The sequence below is a fragment of the Cornus florida genome, unplaced genomic scaffold, assembly GCF_030987335.1.
Source record: "Cornus florida cultivar Cherokee Brave unplaced genomic scaffold, ASM3098733v1 CherokeeBrave_3.0.0_Hap2_Chr04, whole genome shotgun sequence".
Lineage (NCBI taxonomy): Eukaryota > Viridiplantae > Streptophyta > Magnoliopsida > Cornales > Cornaceae > Cornus > Cornus florida.
Window position 1 is genome coordinate 1981557 of NW_026775574.1, and position 24912 is coordinate 2006468.

Below are 24912 nucleotides of genomic sequence, written 5' to 3' on the forward strand. Positions count from 1 at the left end.
AAAAAAAAAAAAAAAAAAAAAAAAAAAAACTTCCATCAATTTCAATTCTAAAGCTGAAATTCCATACCTGCCAAACACAGCCTTAGTAAATTCTCTAAAATTGAAAAAAGTTCCCAAATTTTTTTAAAAAGGAAGTTTCATTTCTCCTTTAAGCTCTGCTGATTAGTTTGGTGTCAAATGTCAACGTATGTATCCGCAACTACAAGATAGAATAAATCTTTAAAGTTTCTTTTAGATATATTTTTTTTCCCTGTTTTTTGTGAGTGATCCTTTTTTTGCTCCTCTCTTTCATTTTTTCTGTTACCCATGAAAAACCAATGTTACTTAAAATCCTTTACTAACTTTATATGCTCAATCTTTTCCCCTCAAATTATTGTTATGCGAATTGCTATTCATACAATTGCAGGAAATTGAAATCTCTCCTGATGACAAAAGGGTGACTAAAGACGAAACCTTATTGGTTGATAGGAATTCCGATTTGCAGGAATTTTGGAATTCATCCCCTTATTATATTAAAGACGAAGACAGAGACAAAACCCGAATGAGTAAGCAGTCAGTAGTTTGAGACTTTCTTTTAGCAAGAAAAAGGAGGATGGGGGAGGATACAACTTAAGTGTCCATATTTTTTTATTTAGTTCTTTGTCTAATTTTTCATATTTGTTATTGAGTTTCATGTTTGCAGCAGTGTTCTTTCAGCTCCATCATGCTTCAGTTATAGTTTTAAACTTTTAAGACATCTAGTCACTTAATTGTTTCTAGTTTTGGTATTTTGATCTTAATTGCATCCTAATTGTGTTGTCAGTTGTCAAGGAAAATGAAACCACACGGAAGAAGCCCAAACTTTCAGACTTCGTGATGATTAGCAATGAATATATTCCTGCTGAATTAGTCACAGGTTTTGCCACATCAGGGAAAAAAAATTAAAAAAAATCCGAGTGATAAATAATGTATACTAGACAATATAAAGGATAATTTTGAACTTCTGAATTTGCAATCATCCTTTTGTGATGGGTTGTGGTTGTGGAATACGGTTGGCTATCCAATTATGCCAGACAAATCAGACCTCATTTTCTCCTAGTTAATTCGTTATTTGTTTCTAGGTTTATTTGTGGGGAAGAACTCCTCGAAACATGTATTATTGTTGAAGTTATATGTGGGAAAATCTCCTCAAGATGTGTTGCTTGTTTCGAGTTTTATCTGTAAGGATGAGCTCCACGGTAGGTAAGACCGAGAAATATTGGTCATGCGGACACGCATTGTTATTAACGTGTGGAGCTTACATGGATGCCACTGTTAGAACACCGATTGTCCCAAAAGTTTAAGTTGTTAGAAAATGACATAACAATATATATCACAAGTTCCACCACCCTTCCTTCACGTGCAATCTCCTCTTGCAAATGAAGAAGCAAATAGACTCAGATTTTGTCAATATTGACACATCTATCCATCTTAACAATTAGTAAAAGAGTAGCTATGCATTCATTTCTTATACTATTTTCAAGGGTTTTTTGAAGCTTTTCATAACTTGACTGTCTGAATTTGATTAGGCTGAATAACATTATATGTAAATTTTAAATCTCAGGGCATCTAAATCTTCATTTTTGTTGTCCTCATTTTTTATTTGAACTTCTGAATGAATTTAAGTCCAAAATTTTATAAAGATAGATTATCTAAAGTCCCACCTCACCACAGATGAAGGTTGGTAATATTAGTATTTTGCCAAAGTTGAGGTCCTTGTTAATTTGTTCGCAATTCTGTCATTTTATGGTACAATACAATGCCACTGGTTATTTTATCAAACTGATTAAGATGTTTATGTGACAGATCTGCAGAAATTAGATATCTTTGAGAAGCTTGAAAAGAAAGATCAGGTAATGATGTATAGCGTAGTTGCCCTTCTACTGACAATCTCTTGTCAAAGATCACTTCAGTGAAACAATCAAGAAGAACGTTGACTGTCAGAGTTTATTAATTTATTTATTTTTTAGTTTTTTGGTTCTCTCCTTGCGCTGGGTTGGTTTTCTTGATTTTGGCTGGAATTTCTTCATTTCAATAAATTGTTATGTTGGTGTTTACGTGAAATGCCTAGGGACAAGATGAGAAAGGTGAAAAAGAAAAGAAAGAAGATGAAGAGGAAGAAGATGATGAAAGAATCGAAGAGGGGGACGAAGAATTCAGTGATGATGGGGATTATAATCAGGTCTCTAAGCAAAACTTATACTCTATGTCCATACTTTGAATGTCAGTCTACTTCCGATCTATTTTTGTTGCCTGCTCATACACCTGCATTTGTTGTTTTCATGAAGAGCGCCTTCTTTTTCATTTATATACATATGCTTGAGTAAGGGGATATTGCTGGTTAAGGCTTTGGTTGTAGTACTGTTGTATGGTAGAATAGGAGGAAATTCAGTTCAAGGGGGTTTGAGTTTTCCCAAGTTTAAAATTGTCCTTGAAAAAAATTATTGAACCATTTACAGTACTCATAGTTGCTTGAAGGCAAGACTGGCAATGTTGCCACGGTTTATTTTGTGTTATAATGGGGGTGAATGATATCCTCAATTTTTTATCCTCTTGTTGTCCTTAAAAGTACATAAAAGAAAATTCGGCTATGGTCTCTTCAGCAGCCTAAACTAGAACCATTGTTAACTAAAAAATTGCAATTGTCAAACGTGGGAGGAAAATTATGATTAAGCTCAGAATCTGGTAATCATCGAGCTTATATATCATCAACCTAATTATCTTCCTAATTGTTGTTGACTCCATATCAGTTCCATTTCTGGTCATTGTAATTTCCTGGCAATTCATGTGGGTTTTTAATCTTAAGTTCCAAGAGATCCCACGGTGATCTTGCCTGAGCATCCAAATCTGGAGCAGAGTGAGCTGAATGAGGGGAGAAACACTCCTTACATCCAATCGGATTATAGGGAAAACCTTAGCTCGCTGAAGAAATTACTACAATACCTGATACTTGCTGTAAGAATTCCGTCAAGTCCATGGACACATATTTCCAATGTAAAGGTTGAGATATGAGAGCCGAATTACATCATCAATAATGAACACTAAGACTATGAGATACACATAAATTCAAAAATGAAAAATATAATTATGAAATTCAATGAAAGAATAAAACCTATATCATCATGTTTAATGCATTAAAACAACATGCAATAAACGCTTGAAAATTCAACCAAGCCCATCCAAGATACATGAGGAGCAGTCAAGAAGACTAGCAGTTGAATGAAACGTAACAGAAGATGATGTCATCCCATTGGTTTTGACCTGGAATGAGGTAGTCATGAAATGCTTCCAAAAAAATAACCTTTGCAACTGAAAAACAGGCTAACAAAGAGATTGTTGTCCTTCTTAAGGAAGAAAGTGACGGTTTGGTAGAGATAGAAATGGAAAATAGCCCACAATTCCAATGAGGTTTCAGTCGGCGTGAAATAAACCTAGAAGATGAACCAGGAATCTGTATAGCTTTGAGCATTATGTAAGTACATAATATGTATATATTTATTTAAATGTGTATTTGTCAATTCAGAGGAAAGTTGTTGAACTTTTATCACTGATAGTGTTCTGTGTTCAGTAACAAGAGTGTTTCTTTCACTTGAAATTTTGATCCTTTTTAGTGAATTTAAATTATGCCTAAAACACTTAAGAATCACCCAAGTTTTAAGTATTGTAATTGAGATTTAAACGTACAACTTCTTCTTAAAGATTAATTCTTACCCATTTTCCCCAGTGTCTGAGTTCGATGATCACATAAATTATGAAGTATCCCAAACATGCTGAGCCACTGCAGTCTTTTTCCATTCAAACATTTTTTATTTTTAATTCACTCTTCTCTCCGAGATAGCTCATTTTATTTATAAACTTCTCTTTTGAGCTCTAGGAAAAAAATTTACAAATAAAAGCAGAAAAGCATTTATACTGTAGCCTGAGTTATCAACGGGCACCATATTTATATTCTTATTTTCTAATGGCTACAGGCACTGCTGTTTTGGTGTAGGGTCGTTCTTGTTGGCAACCTTAACTAATTAGCCTCCAAATGGAAGGTAATTTATTTTTGGTCACGAATTGGTTACATGGAATTGGACCATTCCTTGGATTATGTGGAACGTAAACTCTGATGGTTGGCAGTTCCTAAATCAAGGCAGTTCCTAATGGATGTTTTTAAGCTGGATCCTGTGTTGATTGAGAAAGAAATTATTTTGCTTGTCAAATGTAGCTTGAGATATATGATTTTAAGCAACTCTTGGGGACTTTATATTACTATCCCTTTATTTGGATACAAGTATTGCTTTAATCATAGGAGAGTTCCTTTATTATATAAGCTGGCTTTTTATCAGCTTTGTTTGGAGAATGAGAAGAAAGTTTGTTGGAATGCTGGGGTACGAAACAGCAATGAACTACTAATTGCAGCTTATGGGGTTCATGTTACCTATCAAAATTATCTTAGATTTATAATCTTGTGATTCTCCAATGATTGCAGTTTTCTGTTGCTCATATTGTTTGCTAATTACCTTAAATCTAAAACCTTACGTTTCTTAATATTTTTTGTCTATAAAAGCTTGAACATATCTCTCTGTTGAAATTCGTTTGTAATTGACGCTTTGAATAATCTCACAGAACATTGATTTTGATGACGATGAAGATGACTTCAACATGGCTGACGACAATGATGATGGTATGTGCTTTGTCTTATTCGCACTTCATTTTTTTTATAATTTCAAATTGGGACATTTCTTGTATTTGAATGGAGAATTATCAACTTTTGATATTGATGATTGGTCTAACAATAATTCTCACCAAGAATTTGTAATGTTGCAGAAGCGGCGTATTAGATGTTGTTCTTGGGAATGCTTTTCTGGCTTTCTTCAACTTGGCAAATGGAAGCATTCCTTTTCCCCATACCAAATCAGATGAGTTTGAGTAATTAGCATAAGGTTGCTATACAGTCAGAGGGCCTTCTTTTTTGTTTTTTGCCATTTTTTTCTGATTGATTAGGTAAAGAATCAAACTGCTAACCCTACTGTTTCTTTTTAGATACCATGCCATGTTGATTTGACCGAAAGAATCTTATGGCTTTTCTAAAGTGCAAAGTAGGCTACATTACAGTGAGGGATGATGGAACTCACTTGGTTGCTTATATCGGTTCGAGTGAATTAGATTATCTCACTTAAATATATGTTCATCTCTTCCAGATTGTGTCAAGCATCCAAAGATCAGCCATCAAGTGTATTGCTTCTTTGCCACTCAGCAGTTACTATAATGTTCGCCATTGCATATTCTGTTTTTGCTTTCTGTTCACTGTATTTCTTTTTTAAATTTCCGTCTTGAATTTAGCCATTTGTAAGTTTTTGATTGAGGTAGGTTGACAAAATGGTTGTCTTTATTTAGTCTGGTGATACTTATGTCATTGCATTTCATTTGGATTTGATTTGGTACTTTTCTCATTTTAATGTTGGCTGGTCATATTTTGTGAGTCTGTAACTCTGGTTTTTACTTTTTCGTTTGCAGTCTCTAAAAAAAGGGGAGCTTCTCTCTAGTCATGTAATTTCTAACATGGATGCGAGTCCTACTCTGTCCTTATTGGGAGGGGTTTTTGTGTATCAAGTCCATTGTAACAGGCTAAGTGTTTGGCCCTTATAAGCCAAGACACTCTCACGTGGGACAAGAACCTCCAATATTTTGTTTCATCCGAACTCGCGTTACAGCAAGACTTATTCCTTGTCTACCTTAACAGGTTAAGGACATCCGATTACAGAGTAGGATTGGAATTGCTCTAAACTACTTGTAACGTGTTGGACATTTGTCATTCGATCCACAAGAATAAACTCGTGATGCTCTCCAACCGGATTTGATATGACACAAGAATTTCTATAACATCAATCCATTTCATGTTTCTTTATTCTCACCTACACAAGCATGCACAGATGTTACGGACGTGCTTATGCTTGCCAAAAGAAGAAAAAATGGAAAATGAAATTAGTAGGAACTATTATCAGAATATTATTAGGAACACAAGTCTGGACTAATCTGATTAATCCAAGTATAATTTCGGTTTGGAGCCTTGGAGCTTAGGTTGTGCTCAGGTTGAATGTTTTATATATTGGTGGAGTTTGGATTGATTTCTTGATTTGTTCAAAATGCAATAATTAGTTGTCTAAGTTGCATATTTACTTATTTGGAGAAAACAAAAATTGGTTCTTTATTTATTTTGCAATATTAAACAACCATAAAATAAAAAAATCCTTAAATTAAAGCACAAAGTTGTTTGACATTGCTACATTATTAAAGGGTAATTTAGAGTAACCTTTTATAAAGTTTGGCAAAATTGTGCGGACCTCTATCATTTTTAAAATTATACTTGATTTCTCTCCTAAGAGCTAATCGGGGAGTTTAGAGCAATTTTTGAAATTATTAAGTCTTTAAAATTATACTTGATTTCTCTCCTAAGAGCTAATAGGGGAGTTTAGTGCAATTTTTGAAATTATTAAGTCTTAGAATTGTAATATAATTTTAACTTTTTTGACCCTTACAAAAAGAAAAATAATTTTTAAACCCCACCACATATATACCAAAATAGGGGTAATTACACTTATCTCCCCTGAGGTTAGGCCTAATTACAGGCGGTACCCCTAACGTTTAAAAAATTACACTGACCTCTCTCCAAACTGATCGGCATTTTATTCCGGCCATTGACCATGTTAAATGACTAAAACACCCTCTAATATTTTATTAATATGACATGACACTGTGAAATTACTATATTGTCCACAAATAAAGTTATACTTGTGTAGCAAATACACACCTACATGTACAAACCCCCGCCGCCCGTTGTCCCCCACCCACCAAGGAAACCATTTTCTCCGGCGACCAATTTTATTCAATGTAGCCATTTCCTCTGATGATCCATTACATTAATCATTACCACTCAACTTTCCTTCTATATCACACACACCATGAATACATACACAGACAACTACCACACAACCACCACCATCATAATCATCACCACTAGCGGACTCTTCTACAACGACAACCAACACGGCACTATCATCCACAGGTGAAGCCAACGGTAACGACCTAAAATAAGGAGACTGAGGAAGAAGAAAACTTGATGGATCCAAGAAAGTGTTTCAACTGGTCAAACTTATGTATAGATATATAGATGTATGGGCAGGGCAGAACAGAGCTACCATCTCTGGCATAAATTCACCGATCTGAACATGAACATCTGCCGCCTCGACTTTGCCGACATGGACGTGATTGCCATAATATTCACCGGCGAAGTCGCACCCGGTAAAACTCCAGATTAGATGCAAATCCGAATTCAGAAATCGTAGTGAGCTCGGCCGATTCTCGCTGGTGAAGCGGTTCGAGTCGCCGATCAATTGAGAGCTGCGAGACTTGTGAAATGATGACGATTTGACAACGCTAAAGTTGTCAGTCTTTTGGTACTCATTGAGTTCGTCTCGGTCATCGTTGTAGGGATGATGCTTTCGCAAAAGACGATGTTGTCAATTGGGTTGATTGAAGTTCAGATTGATGAAGAACTCGAATAGGTCTTGATCTATGGGGGTTTTTGGATTAAGGTGTACCCACGGACGGCAAAGCCGAGGAGGAGAGCTACTCTGTCGGCGGAGGGGTTTCCATAGATGCCGGCGGCAAGGGGCTCCATTGATTTCAGCAGCGATTGTTGTGGCGGCGACGATTTGCAGCTATGTATATATATGTAGATCTAGAATGAGCCAATGTGTGTGTGTATGTGTATATATATATATATATACCAGTAGATATATATTATGGGGAAGGCGGCGAGGCATGCCGGACGGCGGAGAGGAATACTAAGTAGCCATGAGGGAGCCGACGAAGGGTAGAAGGCGCGGTGGGCGCAGAGGATGAAGCCGCCGTTATTGGGGCAGTGGCGATCTCGGTAGTGATGAGGATACACACACACACACACACTGATATTACATAGTATTTGTCCCTTTTTTTTTTTTTTTTTTTAGGTATATAAGTTATTTTAATACAAAAGTAAGGGTTAAAATGTCTTTGCAAATATAATAAGGGCAAATGTGGTATTACAGGGTTAAAAAGTGCTGATGTCATCAAAAATCATCATTGACCGGCGTTGACTTTCACCGGAGGGGGCTAAGTGTTAGGACGGAGCTAACCTTGAGGGAGGGCGGTGTAATTTTTTAAACGTTAGGGGTACCACCTGTAATTAGGCCTAACCCCAGGGGAGGTAAGTGTAATTACTCCTACCAAAATATAAGTTGTTATACAGAACACTGTGAGAGACCAACGGCACTAAGACAACGGGCAAGTCAAAGAATGTACTGAAGGGTCCTGTGCTCTCAACACAACGGTCAAGCAAGTGATTCAGATAAGTAAGGTCGGGCTAGCCGTTATAATGTAGCCTATATATATCTTCTCTTTGTATCATCATTTACATTTCAATTCAATACAACTTCAATATATCTCTGTCTTTCTCTATCTCTCATAATCAACATGGTCTCAGAGCCACCGCCAATGAGGCTTATGCCGACATTTCCGGCGGTGGTCCAAGGTCCTTAATTAACCCAACCTCTGAGTCATCGTCTCCGCGTCTGTTCTCGTTCTCAACTCTGACCTTGTCCTCTCTCTCTGCGACTGCAAACTACAAAGTCTGCAAGAATAAAAAATTCAAAACCCATATCTTTCAGTTTCCATAGCCCGCTGTTCCAGTTCGGCCCACTGTCTCTGAACTCTCAAGCTTCAGCCGCCAGCCCGCTGTCTCTCATCAGAACGGATTCGCGATCTCAGCCGGATTCTTCAACCGTCGCCGAGCGGACCTCAGCCGGATTCTTCACCACAATTTCCGCTGCTCATCTCTGCCGCCAGCACTGTCATCTTATCTGTCGTCGCTGCCCATCTCCACTGCTCATCTCTGCCGCCGCCGATCGCAGACCACATCAGAGTCTCTCACAAAATCAATCTTAAGCTTGAGAGTTCAGAGACAGTGGGCCGAACTGGAACAGCGGGCTATGGAAACTGAAAGATATGGGTTTTGAATTTTTGATTCTTGCAGACTTTGTAGTTTGCAGTCGCAGAGAGAGAGGACAAGGTCAGAGTTGAGAACGAGAACAGAGGCGGAGACGATGACTCAGAGGTTGGGTTAATTGAGGACCTTGGACCACCGCCGGAGATGTCGGCATAAGCCTCATCGGCGGTGGCTCTGAGACCATGTTGATTATGAGAGATAGAGAAAGACAGAGATATATTGAAGTTGTATTGAATTGAAATATAAATGATGATACAAAGAGAAGATATATATAGGCTACATTATAACGGCTAGCCCGACCTTACTTATCTGAATCACTTGCTTGACCGTTGTGTTGAGAGCACAGGACCCTTCAGTACATTCTTTGACTTGCCCGTTGTCTTAGTGCCGTTGGTCTCTCACAGTGTTCTGTATAACAACTTATATTTTGGTAGGAGTAATTACACTAACCTCACTGCTTCTTCAATTTCTGGATGGCTTTTCAAGGCGGCTATGTAGAAGACCCCAAGAGAAGCCCAGATCAGTTACTTCATTCCTCCCAAAATCATGAGCATGAAGAATACGGGCAACATTTCCAGCGATTTTTGACGTCCTCTCTGAATACAGTTGAAGAGCTTGGCATCCTTGTTTTCAGATTCCACAGCATAGAACGTGGGATAGTTCACCTTGTACTCGGCCATGTCCACCTGCTCCATTCTACAACCTCACCACGACTTCGTCATGTCTGACATTCAGTCCGCCATCATTCCTTCGTCTCCGGCCACAGTCTTCGCCCTCATGAACTGCTCCATCAACTCGCCGGTGCAGCGAGCCGCCATCAACATCCTCAAGCTTGCCGCGCTGCAAGTCCAAGACCCAGATCTGTCTCGCCGGCCATCTCCATCCTCACAGCCGGATCTGTCTCGCCGGCGCCATCAACATCCTCACAGCCCGCCATCTTCAATAGCCGGATCTGCCTCGCCGTCTCTCTTACAGTCGCCATCGATCGCATCTCATCTGTCGCCTCCCTCTGTTCTCATCAATTTTCTTTCGCACTCTTATTGTGAGAATAGGGTGGAATTAACTATTATACAAATTAGGACATTTGGCCTATTTTTTGAATTGAGAAGATTTTGGGCTCCGTCGGATTGGGCCTATTATTGTGAAAAAATATATATATAACTGTTTCCTTGTTTGGACTGTTCCAAACCCGGTTTGTAGAATCGGCCAGTCAAGTTCTAGGTTCTCCTGATATTCCTCTAGAATGTATTCCGATCAGTTTCAGTTTCCAGAGTACAGCTTGCCTAGTTTCTCGGCATTAATCTGGCTCTTTCGTGCACTTCCAAACGCTCAGTCATCGACATTTCTATCATGCGTTTCCAAACCCTCTGTCATGTGCTTCTAAGCACTCTCACATGCTCCTAAGCACATTATACCACCCTATCAAATAGTAATTCCGTTTTGTCATAGACATCCGTGTGTCGTGCTCCCAAACACCTCAAGTGGTAAATCCACTTTATGATTTCATTTTATTATTAGCTTTCAAGAACTCGTGATTACCATACTTGCCGTTAAGTGGTTCTTATGAATGATGCCTAAAACACTTAAGAATCACCCAAGTTTTAAGTATTGTAATTGAGATTCAAACGTACAACTTCTTCTTAAAGATTAATTCTTACCCATTTTCCCCAGTGTCTGAGTTCGATGATCACATAAATTATGAAGTATCCCAAACATTCTGAGCCACTGCAGTCTTTTTCCATTCAAACATTTTTTATTTTCAATTCACTCTTCTCTCCGAGATAGCTCATTTTATTTATAAACTTCTCTTTTGAGCTCTGTTGATGACCGCGCCACGATAGCTGACTAAGTGGCGCCACCTCTGCAACATAGGCACAACTGGCCAGTGCTGACCTGGCGTGCCCACATTGGATTAGGTTTTCTCAAGCTACCTATCCAATAACGGAACTCACTGGTCGAGGGAGGGGTCGCTACCCTTCCTCTACTGTGGACGCGCCTCGCTCCAGTCGGATGGGCTCCTCCCCCCCCTGGCTCGCTCGAGGGTGCTCTCTGAAAGAGCAACATCGACTAACCTGTGTACATGTTTCCCTTCTTGGCAAAGAAGACCTCGGGATAGAACTGGGATGGGAACCTGCGAGGTCATGAAGGCAGGACCTCGAAAGGGGCCTATCCCCACTGAAGCACGGGAATTTGAGGACATGTGGATAGGTGGCTGAGATCTAAGGGGTCACCTCAGTCCGAGGCCAGCACAAGGGGGAAAGGATACCCGGTACCTAAGCTCGAGCGATAAAGGATAAGCAATGCATTAATTGCGAAAGACATTTAATAAGACCCGCATTAATTAGGGAGCGCTGTTACCTCCTTTGACTGGGGGGCAAAGCGCCGCGGCCCATCCATCAATGTCTCATCCGTCAGAGGAAGAGACTATTAAACCTGTGGATAAGAGCGGGCTTAGCTAAAGGACCAAAAGACATTGACCGAAGAGGAAAACACTATAAATAGGGGTGTTAATCAGCCTTAAACACACACAACCACCACATTAACACTTATCCTCTGACAAGCTCGAGGTTGCATGGTACCGAGGTCGGCCTTCCCTTTCTTAATCTCCATACCTAGAGAATCCCAGGTGTTGTTTGGATCCCCACTTGGATACTGATCTCAGATCTCTTGGCTTACGTGGAACGATCTCTCATCCTATTCACGAACTACCATCAACAAGCTGTAGGAAAAAAATTTACAAATAAAAGCAGAAAAGCATTTATACTGTAGCCTGAGTTATCAACGGGCACCATATTTATATTCTTATTTTCTAATGGCTACAGGCACTGCTATTTTGGTGTAGGGTCGTTCTTGTTGGCAACCTTAACTAATTAGCCTCCAAATGGAAGGTAATTTATTTTTGGTCACGAATTGGTTACATGGAATTGGACCATTCCTTGGATTACGTGGAACGTAAACTATGATGGTTGGCAGTTCCTAAATCAAGGCAGTGAATGCTGATTGCTGAAGAGATGGCATAGTGATCCAATTTAACATTGAAGGAGCATTGGGTCCCATCATTAGCTAATGGATGTTTTTAAGCTGGATCCTGTGGTCAGGCTGATTTGATTGTGTTGGTTGAGAAAGAAATTATTTTGCTTGTCAAATGTAGCTTGAGATATATGATTTTAAGCAACTCTTGGGGACTTTATATTACTATCCCTTTATTTGGATACAAGTATTGCTTTAATCATAGGAGAGTTCCTTTATTATATAAGCTGGCTTTTTATCAGCTTTGTTTGGAGAATGAGAAGAAAGTTTGTTGGAATGCTGGGGTACGAAACAGCAATGAACTACTGATTGCAGCTTATGGGGTTCATGTTACCTATCAAAATTATCTTAGATTTATAATCTTGTGATTCTCCAATGATTGCAGTTTTCTGTTGCTCATATTGTTTGCTAATTACCTTAAATCTAAAACCTTACGTTTCTTAATATCTTTTGTCTATAAAAGCTTGAACATATTTCTCTGTTGAAATTCGTTTGTAATTGACGCTTTGAATAATCTCACAGAACATTGATTTTGATGACGATGAAGATGACTTCAACATGGCTGACGACAATGATGATGGTATGTGCTTTGTCTTATTTGCACTTCATTTTTTTTATAATTTCAAATTGGGACATTTCTTGTATTTGAATGGAGAATTATCAACTTTTGATATTGATGATTGGTCTAACAATAATTCTCACCAATAATTTGTAATGTTGCAGAAGCGGCGTATTAGATGTTGCTCTTGGGAATGCTTTTCTGGCTTTCTTCAACTTGGCAAATGGAAGCATTCCTTTTCCCCATACCAAATCAGATGAGTTTGAGTAATTAGCATAAGGTTGCTATACAGTCAGAGGGCCTTCTTTTTTGTTTTTTGCCATTTTTTTCTGATTGATTAGGTAAAGAATCAAACTGCTAACCCTACTGCTTCTTTTTAGATACCATGCCATGTTGATTTGACCGAAAGAATCTTATGGCTTTTCTAAAGTGCAAAGGAGGCTACATTACAGTGAGGGGATGATGGAACTCACTTGGTTGCTTATATCGGTTTGAGTGAATTAGATTATCTCACTTAAATATATGTTCATCTCTTCCAGATTGTGTCAAGCATCCAAAGATCAGCCATCAAGTGTATTGCTTCTTTGCCACTCAGCAGTTACTATAATGTTTGCCATTGCATATTCTGTTTTTGCTTTCTGTTCACTGTATTTCTTTTTTAAATTTTCGTCTTGAATTTAGCCATTTGTAAGTTTTTGATTGAGGTAGGTTGACAAAATGGTTGTCTTTATTTAGTCTGGTGATACTTATGTCATTGCATTTCATTTGGATTTGACTTGGTACTTTTCTCATTTTAATGTTGGCTGGTCATATTTTGTGAGTCTGTAACTCTGGTTTTTACTTTTTCGTTTGCAGTCTCTATAAAAAGGGGAGCTTCTCTCTAGTCATGTAATTTCTAACATGGATGCGAGTCCTACTCTGTCCTTATTGGGAGGGGTTTTTGTGTATCAAGTCCATTCTAACAGGCTGAGTGTTTGGCCCTTATAAGCCAAGACACTCTCACGTGGGACAAGAACCTCCAACATTTTGTTTCATCCGAACTCGCGCTACAGCAAGACTTATTCCTTGTCTACCTTAACAGGTTAAGGACATCCGATTACAGACTAGGATTGGAATTGCTCTAAACTACTGATAACGTGTTGGACATTTGTCATTCGATTCACAAGCTTAACTTGTTAAGTAAAGCTGCCTATCCATCCTAATAAACTCTCCAACTGGATCTGATATGACACGAGAATTTCTATAACATCAATCCATTTCATGTTTCTTTATTCTCACCTACACGAGCATGCGCAGATGTTATGGACGTGCTTATGATTGCCAAAAGAAGAAAAAATGGAAAATGAAATTAGTAGGAACTATTATCAGAATATTATTAGGAACACAAGTCTGGACTAATCTGATTAATCCAAGTATAATTTCGGTTTGGAGCCTTGGAGCTTAGGTTGTGCTCAGGTTGAATGTTTTATATATTGGTGGAGTTTGGATTGATTCCTTGATTTGTTCAAAATGCAATAATTAGTTGTCTAAGTTGCATATTTACTTATTTGGAGAAAACAAAAATTGGATCTTTATTTCTCTTGCAATATTAAACAGCCATAAAGTAAAAAAAACCTTAAATTAAAGCACAAAGTTGTTTGACATTGCTACATTATTTAAGGGTAATTTAGAGTAACCTTTTCTAAAGTTTGGCAAAATTGTGCGGACCTCTATAATTTTTAAAATTATACTTGATTTCTCTCCTAAGAGCTAATTAGGGAGTTTAGTGCAATTTTTGAAATTATTAAGTCTTTAAAATTATACTAGATTTCTCTCCTAAGGGCTAATAAGGGAGTTTAGTGCAATTTTTGAAATTATTAAGTCTTAGAATTGTAATATAATTTTAACTTTTTTAAGAAAAGTAATTTTTAAACCCCACCACATATATACCAAAATATAAGTTGTTGTACAGAACACTCTGAGAGACCAACGGCACTAAGACAACGGGCAAATCAAAGAATGTACTGAAGGGTCCTGTGCTCTCAACACAACGGTCAAGCAAGTGCTTCAGATAAGTAAGGTCGGGTTATAATGTAGCCTATATATATCTTCTCTTTGTATCATCATTTACATTTCAATTCAATACAACTTCAATATATCTCTGTATATCTCTGTCTCTCTCTATCTCTCATAATCAACATGGTCTCAGAGCCACCGCCGATGAGGCTTATGCCGACATCTCCGGCGGTGGTCCAAGGTCCTCAATTAAACCAACCTCTAAGTCATCGTCTCCGCCTCTGTTCTCGTTCTCAACTCTGACCTTGTCCTCTCTTTCTGCAACTGCAAACTACAAAGTCTGCAAGAATCAAAAATTCAAAACCCATATCTTTCAGTTTCCATAGCCCGCTGTTCCAGTTCGGCCCGCTGTCTCTGAACTCTCAAGCTTCAGCCGCCGGCCCGCTGTCTCTCATCAGAACGGATTCGCGATCTCAGCCGGATTCTTCAACCGTCGCCGAGCGGACCTCAGCCGGATTCTTCACCACAATTTCCGCTGCTCATCTCTGCCGCCAGCACTGTCATCTCATCTGCCGTCGCTGCCCATCTCCACTGCTCATCTCTGTCGCCGCCGATCGCACACCACATCAGAGTCTCTCACAAAATCAATCTTATTCACTATCTTCTTCTTAGCTTCAAGAGTCGATCGGAATCGGAAAAATGGCCGGAATCGAGTTGCTGCCCAAAGAATACGGATTCGTTGCCCTTGTGCTCGTTCTCTACTGCTTCTTCAATTTTTGGATGGCTTTTCAAGGCGGCCGGCTATGTAGAAGACCCCAAGAGGAGCGCAGATCAGTTACTTCATTCCTCCCAAAATCATGAGCATGAAGAACACGGGCAACATTTCCAGCGATTTTTGATGTCCTCTCTGAATACAGTTGAAGAGCTTGGCATCCTTGTTTTCAGATTCCACAGCATAGAGCGTGGGATAGTTCACCTTGTACTCGGCCATGTCCACCTGCTCCATTCTACAACCTCACCACGACTTCGTAATGTCTGACATTCAGTCCGCCATCATTCCTTCGTCTCCGGCCACAGTCTTTGCCCTCATGACCTACTCCATCAACTCGCCGGTGCAGCGAGCCGCCATCAAAATCCTCAAGCTTGCCGCGCTGCAAGTCCAAGACCAAGATCTGTCTCGCCGGCCATCTCCATCCTCACGGTCGGATCTGTCTCGCCGGCGCCATCAACATCCTCACAGCCCGCCATCTTCAATAGCCGGATCTGTCCCGCCGGATCTGTCCCGCCGGCTCTCCTACAGCCGCCATCGATCGCATCTCATCTGTCGCCTCCCTCCGTTCTCATCAATTTTCTTTCGCACTCTTATTGTGAGAATTGGGTGGGATTAACTATTATACAAATTAGGACATTGGGTCTATTTTTTGAATTGTGAAGATTTTGGGCTCCGTCGGATAGGGCCTATTATTGTGAAAAAATATATATATAACTGTTTCCTTGTTTGGACTGTTCCAAACCCGGTTTGTAGAATCGGCCAGTCAAGTTCTAGGTTCTCCTGATATTCCTCTAGAATGTATTCCGATCAGTTTCAGTTTCCAGAGTACAGCTCGCCTAGTTTCTTGGCATTAATCTGGCTCTCTCATGCGCTTCCAAGCGCTCATTCATCGACATTTCTATCAAGCGTTTCCAAACACTCTGTCATGTGCTTCTAAGCACTCTCACATGCTCCTAAGCACATTATACTACCCTATCAAATAGTAATTCCGTTTTGTCACAGGCATCTGTGCGTCGTGCTCCCAAACACCTCAAGTGGTAAATTCACTTTATGATTTCATTTTATTATTAGCTTTTAAGAGCTTGTGATTAACATACTTGCCTTAAAATGGTTCTTATGCGCCGTATCTCAAATGGTTATACCATTTTATAAAATAGTAATTTCGCCGGAGATGACTCAGAGGTTGGGTTAATTGAGGACCTTGGACCACCGCCGGAGATGTCGGCATAAGCCTCATCGGCGGTGGCTCTGAGACCATGTTGATTATGAGAGATAGAGAAAGACAGAGATATACAGAGATATATTGAAGTTGTATTGAATTGAAATGTAAATGATGACACAAAGAGAAGATATATATAGGCTACATTATAACGGCTAGCCCGACCTTACTTATCTGAATCACTTGCTTGACCGTTGTGTTGAGAACACAGGAGCCTTCAGTTGTCTTAGTGCCTTTGGTCTCTCATAGTGTTCTGTATAACAACTTATATTTTGGTAGGAGTAATTACACTTACCTCACTGCTTCTTCAATTTCTGGATGGCTTTTCAAGGCGGCTATGTAGAAGACCCCAAGAGAAGCCCAGATCAGTTACTTCATTCCTCCCAAAATCATGAGCATGAAGAATACGGGCAACATTTCCAGCGATTTTTGACGTCCTCTCTGAATACAGTTGAAGAGCTTGGCATCCTTGTTTTCAGATTCCACAGCATAGAGCGTGGGATAGTTCACCTTGTACTCGGCCATGTCCACCTGCTCCATTCTACAACCTCACCACGACTTCGTCATGTCTGACATTCAGTCCGCCATCATTCCTTCGTCTCCGGCCACAGTCTTCGCCCTCATGAACTGCTCCATCAACTCGCCGGTGCAGCGAGCCGCCATCAACATCCTCAAGCTTGCCGCGCTGCAAGTCCAAGACCCAGATCTGTCTCGCCGGCCATCTCCATCCTCACGGCCGGATCTGTCTCGCCGGCGCCATCAACATCCTCACAGCCCGCCATCTTCAATAGCCGGATCTGTCCCGCCGGATCTGCCTCGCCGTCTCTCTTACAGCCGCCATCGATCGCATCTCATCTGTCGCCTCCCTCTGTTCTCATCAATTTTCTTTCGCACTCTTATTGTGAGAATAGGGTGGGATTAACTATTATACAAATTAGGACATTGGGCCTATTTTTTGAATTGAGAAGATTTTGGGCTCCGTCGGATTGGGCCTATTATTGTGAAAAAAGATATATATAACTGTTTCCTTGTTTGGACTGTTCCAAACCCGGTTTGTAGAATCGGCCAGTCAAGTTCTAGGTTCTCCTGATATTCCTTAGAATGTATTCCGATCAGTTTCAGTTTCCAGAGTACAGCTTGCCTAGTTTCTCGGCATTAATCTAGCTCTTTCGTGCACTTCCAAACGCTCAGTCATCAACATTTCTATCATGCGTTTCCAAACACTCTGTCATGTGCTTCTAAGCACTCTCACATGCTCCTAAGCACATTATACCACCCTATCAAATAGTAATTCCGTTTTGTCATTGGCATCCGTGTGTCCTGCTCCCAAACACTTCAAGTGGTAAATCTACTTTATGATTTCATTTTATTATTAGCTTTCAAGAACTCGTGATTACCATACTTGCCGTTAAGTGGTTCTTGTGGTTCTTATACGCGGTATCTCAAATGATTATACCATTTTATAAAATAGTAATTTCGCTCTGTCACAAGCATCCGTGCATCTCTCCACTCTATGATTCCATTTTAATATTCGCTTTCAAGAGCTGGTACCACACTTGATAGCCGCTAGCTTTTAAGCATCTAAATGTATCGCTCTCTCCGTCTCGCTCTCGCTCTCTCTCTCTCTCGTAATCAACAAGAGTCATTTATTGGAGTCTCCCGGCTAGCCGAACTCATTCAAGATCACCCGTAGCTCACCGCACCTTCGCTAAAGAACGAATCTCCGATCGAACTAAGTAAAGAGCTAGCGTGTCGCTTCGCTTTCAGCATTGTTGTGGTCTTCTTTCCATCCTTAAGGAACTCAGGAAATAGTGCTTTAGCTTTTCCATCATTCCTGGTGAGACCTCTTTGCTAACCTTCGGTTTCATACCCTTCTCCGGCTATATGACCAAAGCAACCCTTCGAGCGTGGGCATAACGAGTGCAGAGGCAGAAAGCAAGAAAACGAGTTCTATGGCCAGAGTCAAAGGCTTGAAAAACAGCCGATTTGAGGCATAGATAGGGAAATCCATCACCGGCCACGACGGCAACAAATGGGCTCAGACCTCTTCTTTTCCCGAGGTTTCTCTCTCTCTATATATATTATGTTTCTACTCGAGATTTATTTTTATTAATCTGTTAAGTTATAATATTGGTTATTAATGATTATATTGCGTTGATTAGTTAATTTGATTTATCCTGTCTCTCTTCAAATTTACGCTATTTGGTTGTAATTGGTTTTCTATGGATCTGTACAACTCATACTTAGACTGTGTACTCCATCAATTTTTTGGTTCCTGAGTTTGATTAGGTCTGTAATTCTGACTAGTGATTCTCCTTCGGTTTGTTCAGTTATGATCAAACTCACATATATACATGCATTTCTATATACACAAACATGGATGTTCAAATTATATGTGTGTGTGTGTACATTCTTAATTTTGTTTTCACATACATCCACAAATGCCTTTGTGTTAATGTGTGTGTGTGTTTTTGCATGTAATTCTTTTTCTTTTCTTCTTATGGTTTTGGAATTTCTCTGTCAGATAATCTGATATGTGATTGACATGTTTGGTTCTTAAAAAAATGTCAATTCCATTGCATTATTATTCAATCAATTATGAGAAAAGATAAATGTTCTCAATATGATATGTCACAAGAGATCCTTCTTTTCTGAATCTATGGTTTTTGTATTTTTTATGGTTCCTTGCATGACTTGTGTTGCAAAGCTTTCATTTTTATGGTCTTTTTTAATAATGTAAATAATGGGATATATGTTTCTCTTTGGTTTGTTTTAGCCCTGTTATTTATTAAAATTTCATTAGATTTTGATTCCATATCATCTGTAATTTTTTATGTTTTCGTGTTTTCCATGCTTACTGTGTTTATTACTGTGCCAACTCATTTTTTGTGTTTTATACACTTCTGTAAGTTTCAATATTTGCTTTTCTCACATGTTGATTGTGTACTGTCTTGATTATTAACTATGAAGTCTCCTGTTTATTTGCAGTTCAAGCCCAAAGAGATGACTGGGATCATGAAAGATTTTGAGGAAGCTGGCTTTCTTGCTCCTACGGGACTACATCTTGGTGGCACAAAGTACACGGTAATCCAAGGGAAGCCTGGAGCTGTTATTCGTGGAAAGAAGGTATTTCATCTTTATATTGTTTAAGCTTTTTTAATTTTTCCTTGCTAGAGAAAATAAATGATTGATGGTTCTTATGTTGTTCCGTCTCTGAGTTTTGTCAGCTAATCTGGATTAAGCATGTTCTGTTTTCTATATCTTTAATTTTCACCTTTTTGTTTGTACTATGCTACGCACTACAGTAGTCTCGATGTAATCTCCGAATAACAAGCATTGTTCAATTTGTTCTACATCTCTGTTTTTGAAATTCATGAATTGGACAGTTCAATAGTATTTTAATGGTATGCAATATAAGCCAAGTTTTATTTACCCAAATATATATATATATATAAGCCAAGTTTCAGTTGTATACTTTCATTCTCACTTCACCTTTTGGCATTTTCAAATCTCATGTGTGGACCCTCTCTTCTGGACATTATTTTGTATCTACTTAGATTAATTTTTTTTTCTTGTTCAGCACATATTATGGACCCTTACACCTGGTATGCCTATTGGAAGCATAATAATCCTCCATGAATTCACATGAGATACTCACTATTAATAGGATCTCATAAATTTTGCTTGTACACAATTGCATGGAAGCTTGGATGCTTTTTGTTTTTGCTTTTTCTTAATTATTATCATTCAAGTGTTTTTGCTGATTAGATGTCTCTAATTTACCATTCCTCCACCATGACCTTTCTAAGATCCACTCATACACCATTGCATGCCTTGGCTGCTTTTTAGTTTTTTCTTTCATGATGATACTAGACAGCCTGTGCAGTGTGGCTGGTCTAAGCATTGCAAATTAAACACGCAGCCATTTCTTAAGTATGTTTCTCGTCTAACTCAATTTACTAGAGTTCGTTAAAACTACATGGAAAACACCCTTTTGATCATTGGTAGAGAGGCCTATCTTTAGACATTATTTGCACAAAGTGACTGCTCTCGGAACAGCAAAATTTTTTTTCCCGAAATGAACTTATTACAGTATTAAATATGGTTGCCTGAATAATGGTTTTCCCAGTTGTCTGGTCAGTAAAAAGCAACAGACATCATAATACTCAATTCTCAATTTGGATTTGGATTTGGATTAGTTTCAGGCATGAAAAAATCGGAACTCTTCTAAACCTTATAAACTGTTGTTTCAATATTTGTTTCTCAGGGCTCTGGTATAAAGAAAACTGGTCAAGCTCTCATCTTGGTATCTATGATGAACCAGTAACCCCAGGACAGTGTAACATGATAGTTGAGAGGATGGGAGAGTACCTAATTGATCAGGGCATGTTCATATTTTCTCGAATTTGCAGTTTCCTTGATATTAATATTGGGTTATGGGCTTGCATCTTCTTCCTTCTATGACTAAACTATCAGTGGAGTTGTTTCAGGATATAACTGGTTTTTCTGTACTAGGGTTGTTGTTATCTTCTATTGCTTTGATGTTTTCTTAAGTTACGTGTATTTATCATCTCGATCATTTTTCTGCAATCAATATATTTGAGGTTTTGATTGTCCTTGAATTTTCATATCTATATAATGAAATTGTTGTTATTATTCTTAATGTAGTATTTAAAAAGACTAGTTTTTTATTTTTCTTTTTTTATTTTTTCTGTTCAAAGGAACTCTTAGGCTCAAGTATAGAGAAACCAACTTTGTTTCCTGCGGTGGCTTCTTGGTAAAGAAAATCAGGGTATAACTGGTTTTTCTGTACTAGGGTTGTTGTTATCTTCTATTGCTTTGATGTTTACTTAAGTTACGTGTATTTATCATCTCGATCATTTTTCTGCAATCAATATATTTGAGGTTTTGATTGTCCTTGAATTTTCATATCTATATAATGAAATTGTTGTTATTATTCTTAATGTAGTATTTAAAAAGACTAGTTTTTTATTTTTTCTGTTCAAAGGAACTCTTAGGCTCAAGTATAGAGAAACCAACTTTGTTTCCTGCGGTGGCTTCTTGGTAAAGAAAATCAGGACATGGGACCTGTTTACTCATTGAACCTCGGGACAGGTATTTCACTACCTTAAAAATTTATTTTTCTTCATTGAGGCTTGTTTGTTGTGATTCTTAAGTGGTGCTTCCAGGACAATTGTGATCCACTCTTGAAACATTTTTTGTGCTTGACGATTCTCGAAAGCTGAAACTTATTTTCAAGTTAAAAACATCATAGTTCATAATTCAACATTTCGTTTTACTTAGAGCTGTACATAATTCCGATACAGGGGGGTGTTTGGGTTGCTTCCATGTTATGTTAGTGGTGGGAATTTGTCATGCTCCCAGAGGAAGTTTAGTAAGATAGTATAAGAAAGTATACAAAATTCTATTGTAGGTTGTCCTATTTTTTCTTTTTTCGGAGATGGTGTGGGCATTTTAAGAACAGAATAAAATGATGGTATGAGATTGGGATCTTCCTTGCAGTGGGATCAGAACAAATTTGTATGTCTGATGTTGTGGTTGAAATGATTATAAGTGCTTTTAGTTTAGAAACTTGCTCTTTAACTCTGCGGTGGCAAAAAAAGTGCCTTTTAGTAGTAGAAAACTTAGAATAGTGATGTTATGTTCGGTTGCATAGAATTGGTACCTTGGAATTAGCATTATTGGAAGTTCGACAACATATGAATTGAAACTACTAATGCAAAGCCTAATATGGGTGATAGTTTTCAATCCCAAACCATGGAAGTTTTCATTCCCATAACTATGAAACAATTTTATAATTCTGAATAAAAAAGTCAATCAAAACAGAAGTGAGGAAGAACCAAGTATGCCTTAGAGTGGCCATTAGGTATCAATCCCACAATGGGATCCATTTCTAAATGTTCAACACCAAAACTGAATTCAGGAATCGCTATCTAAAAAGGGGGAGTAAAAAAAAAAAAAAAGACATGAACAAAAGCACATGAAGTAATAAGTACTTTATTAATTTTAAATATCATCCTATGAGATCACACCCCCTCTCTTTATGGCAGCTTTTGGATAGAATTTTCTTCCACAAAAAATCTAGTTTAAATCACATACCTCATAAGAAAAATAGAGATATGGTAGCACAAATTGAAGATAAACTGAGAGAAAATCGATTAAGATAATTTGGACATGTGCAAAGAAGACCTCTAAATGTGCCATTTAGAAAGAGTGACATGGTCCACATTGAGGGTAATGATAGGGGAAGAGGAAAACCAAAGTTAACGTAGGAAAAAGGATATGATAACATGTGGTTTGACTGAGCCTATGGCTTTAAACAGAGCTGCAATTGAGAAAAAGGCTTCTTGTTATTGTTGTACAAGGGTTGGATGAAAAAGAAAAAAGAAAATCACTATCAAAATTAATTGCATAAGCTGGCAATGTAAGACTTTGACAGCTACCTTGCACTCCACTTGTAGATAAGAAGATAAGGTATCATCCCCTCAGATTTGACTTTCCACCATACATGTATAAGCTTATCAAGATGGGTTCACTGAATTTTGAAAGAATTATGCTTCCTAATAGAATCAAATTTTTCTTTTTGTTGTAATAAAGAAAACCTATGATAACCTCCAAATTGATCTCCAAAAGGAGATATACATACATGTGTGTGTATATAGGTTTGGTGAAACATGGTTACAACACTAAAACATGTTCCGTAGAACTTTCTTAGGTAGGTCATAGGTGAGGCAAGCTACACCACTTACGTATATTATATATATATATATATATAGGAAATACAGTCACACCTCCCAGTCAATGCCTCTATCTTTATCCTGGTTGTGCTAGATCTAGAACAACAATTTTTTTTTTTTTTTTGACAAAATCTTGACAATAGATTCTTGCCATTAGAAATTAATGTGGGCTGAGATGGTGACTAGGGCTGAGATGTTGACTAGGATATAAGGAGGTGACTAGGTTATACACCTCCTTATATTATATATAAGGCTGAGATGGTAACTTTCAGTAATGTTACTAAGGCTTGTATCATCTTCTCTGAAACATTCTATTTATTGAATCTAAAATGTCAGTTCTATTTCCTTCCTGTGAGTCTAGATCCAAACAATAAGTCCTAGGAACCAAACAGTAAGTCCCGGTGAAGGGCCTAAGCGGGGTGTGGCATGAGCGGATGAGCGCTTGGATAGGATATAGATACTAGCTTGACAACAGAGTCATGAAAATAGCCTGTTTTAACCAGCCGACTAAACAAGATTAGTCTGTATTAAGTAATCATGAATAGGTTATTCAGATCCGCCTCCTCAGTGAGCTCTCGATCCAGTTTACCCCCTCTTCCTCCAATTCCCAACATAGTTAACAAAGAAGAATATCGTATAGAACATAGTAACTTGGACTTTAGAGATTGGAATATCCCACGAGTCCCAACTAAAGAAATTTATGAAACTAGTTTCCTCAAGTCAACTTTCATCAGTGATTACACAGGCAAAACAGTAGAAAAAATATATATCCAAAGAACATGAAAAATGTCGGTTACTCACAGCTGAAGTAATCAAAAGACATAGGGATAGAGGATACAATTTCATCCACATAGGCCTAGTTCAAGTAGTAGTCAACCCCATTCACAACCAGAGAGATTAATGCCTCTGTCTTATTGGCCCTTAGAGATGCTAGATTCATCAATTATAACCTTGGTCTCTTAGGAGTAATGGAAACAAGCCTATTTCAATTGTTACCCAGATTTCACCCTTAGTCTAAGTGACCCCCACCTACTGAAAACCCTTACCAATATTAAAACATCAGGTTACCTTATGCTCCCTGGGTCTCAACCCTTAGGTTTGATTTACAGAATTTATTACAAAACAATCAAGACAAATCTTAATATTAAAGCAATTCACAAAGATATGAAAGGTCACACTTTATTAATCCAAAGTAGCACTTCTGACGCTAATATACAAATAAAAAAAAAACAATTGCCTGGAAAGACATTTCGTTACCCAACGAATGGATTCTCCAAAATGAGAAACATCCAGCAAAAATTGAAAATGATATAAGTAACCTTGATCGAGTTCAGGAATTTCTTGATGGCACAGTTAGAATAAGCTTTGATGAATAGCGTCTTCTGACTAGATCTCGACCTTCTACTACTTTCAATAGATCAGACAGTAGTCTATTAGGAAACGAAGATGAAATCCCTCTCTCTTTTAAATAGAAAAAATTCTAATCCAGCTCCAAAGTTAAACGATATCAAGCTAAAAGGTCTCAAAATA

The 24912-nt window shown here is 38.4% G+C and overlaps 2 long non-coding RNA genes and 1 pseudogene across 4 annotated transcripts; all 3 read left to right on the forward strand.

Moving 5' to 3' along the window:
• The first annotated feature begins 231 nt into the window (after nucleotides 1–231).
• On the forward strand, nucleotides 232–5837 carry LOC132302449 (uncharacterized). Of its 3 annotated transcripts, XR_009480835.1 has the most exons (7): nucleotides 232–552; nucleotides 1825–1871; nucleotides 2090–2200; nucleotides 3990–4055; nucleotides 4630–4687; nucleotides 4831–4946; nucleotides 5047–5837. It is a non-coding gene; the product is annotated as an uncharacterized LOC132302449 (long non-coding RNA). The 3 variants fall into 3 exon arrangements; XR_009480834.1 differs by having other exon boundaries at nucleotides 4831–5837; XR_009480836.1 differs by lacking the exon at nucleotides 3990–4055 and having other exon boundaries at nucleotides 4831–5837.
• Nucleotides 5838–11733: 5896 nt separating this feature from the next.
• Nucleotides 11734–13862, forward strand: LOC132302450 (uncharacterized). The gene is made up of 3 exons (XR_009480837.1): nucleotides 11734–11937; nucleotides 12602–12659; nucleotides 12803–13862. It is a non-coding gene; the product is annotated as an uncharacterized LOC132302450 (long non-coding RNA).
• Nucleotides 13863–17189: 3327 nt separating this feature from the next.
• Nucleotides 17190–24615, forward strand: LOC132304602 (uncharacterized; annotated as a pseudogene).
• Nucleotides 24616–24912: the final 297 nt, after the last annotated feature.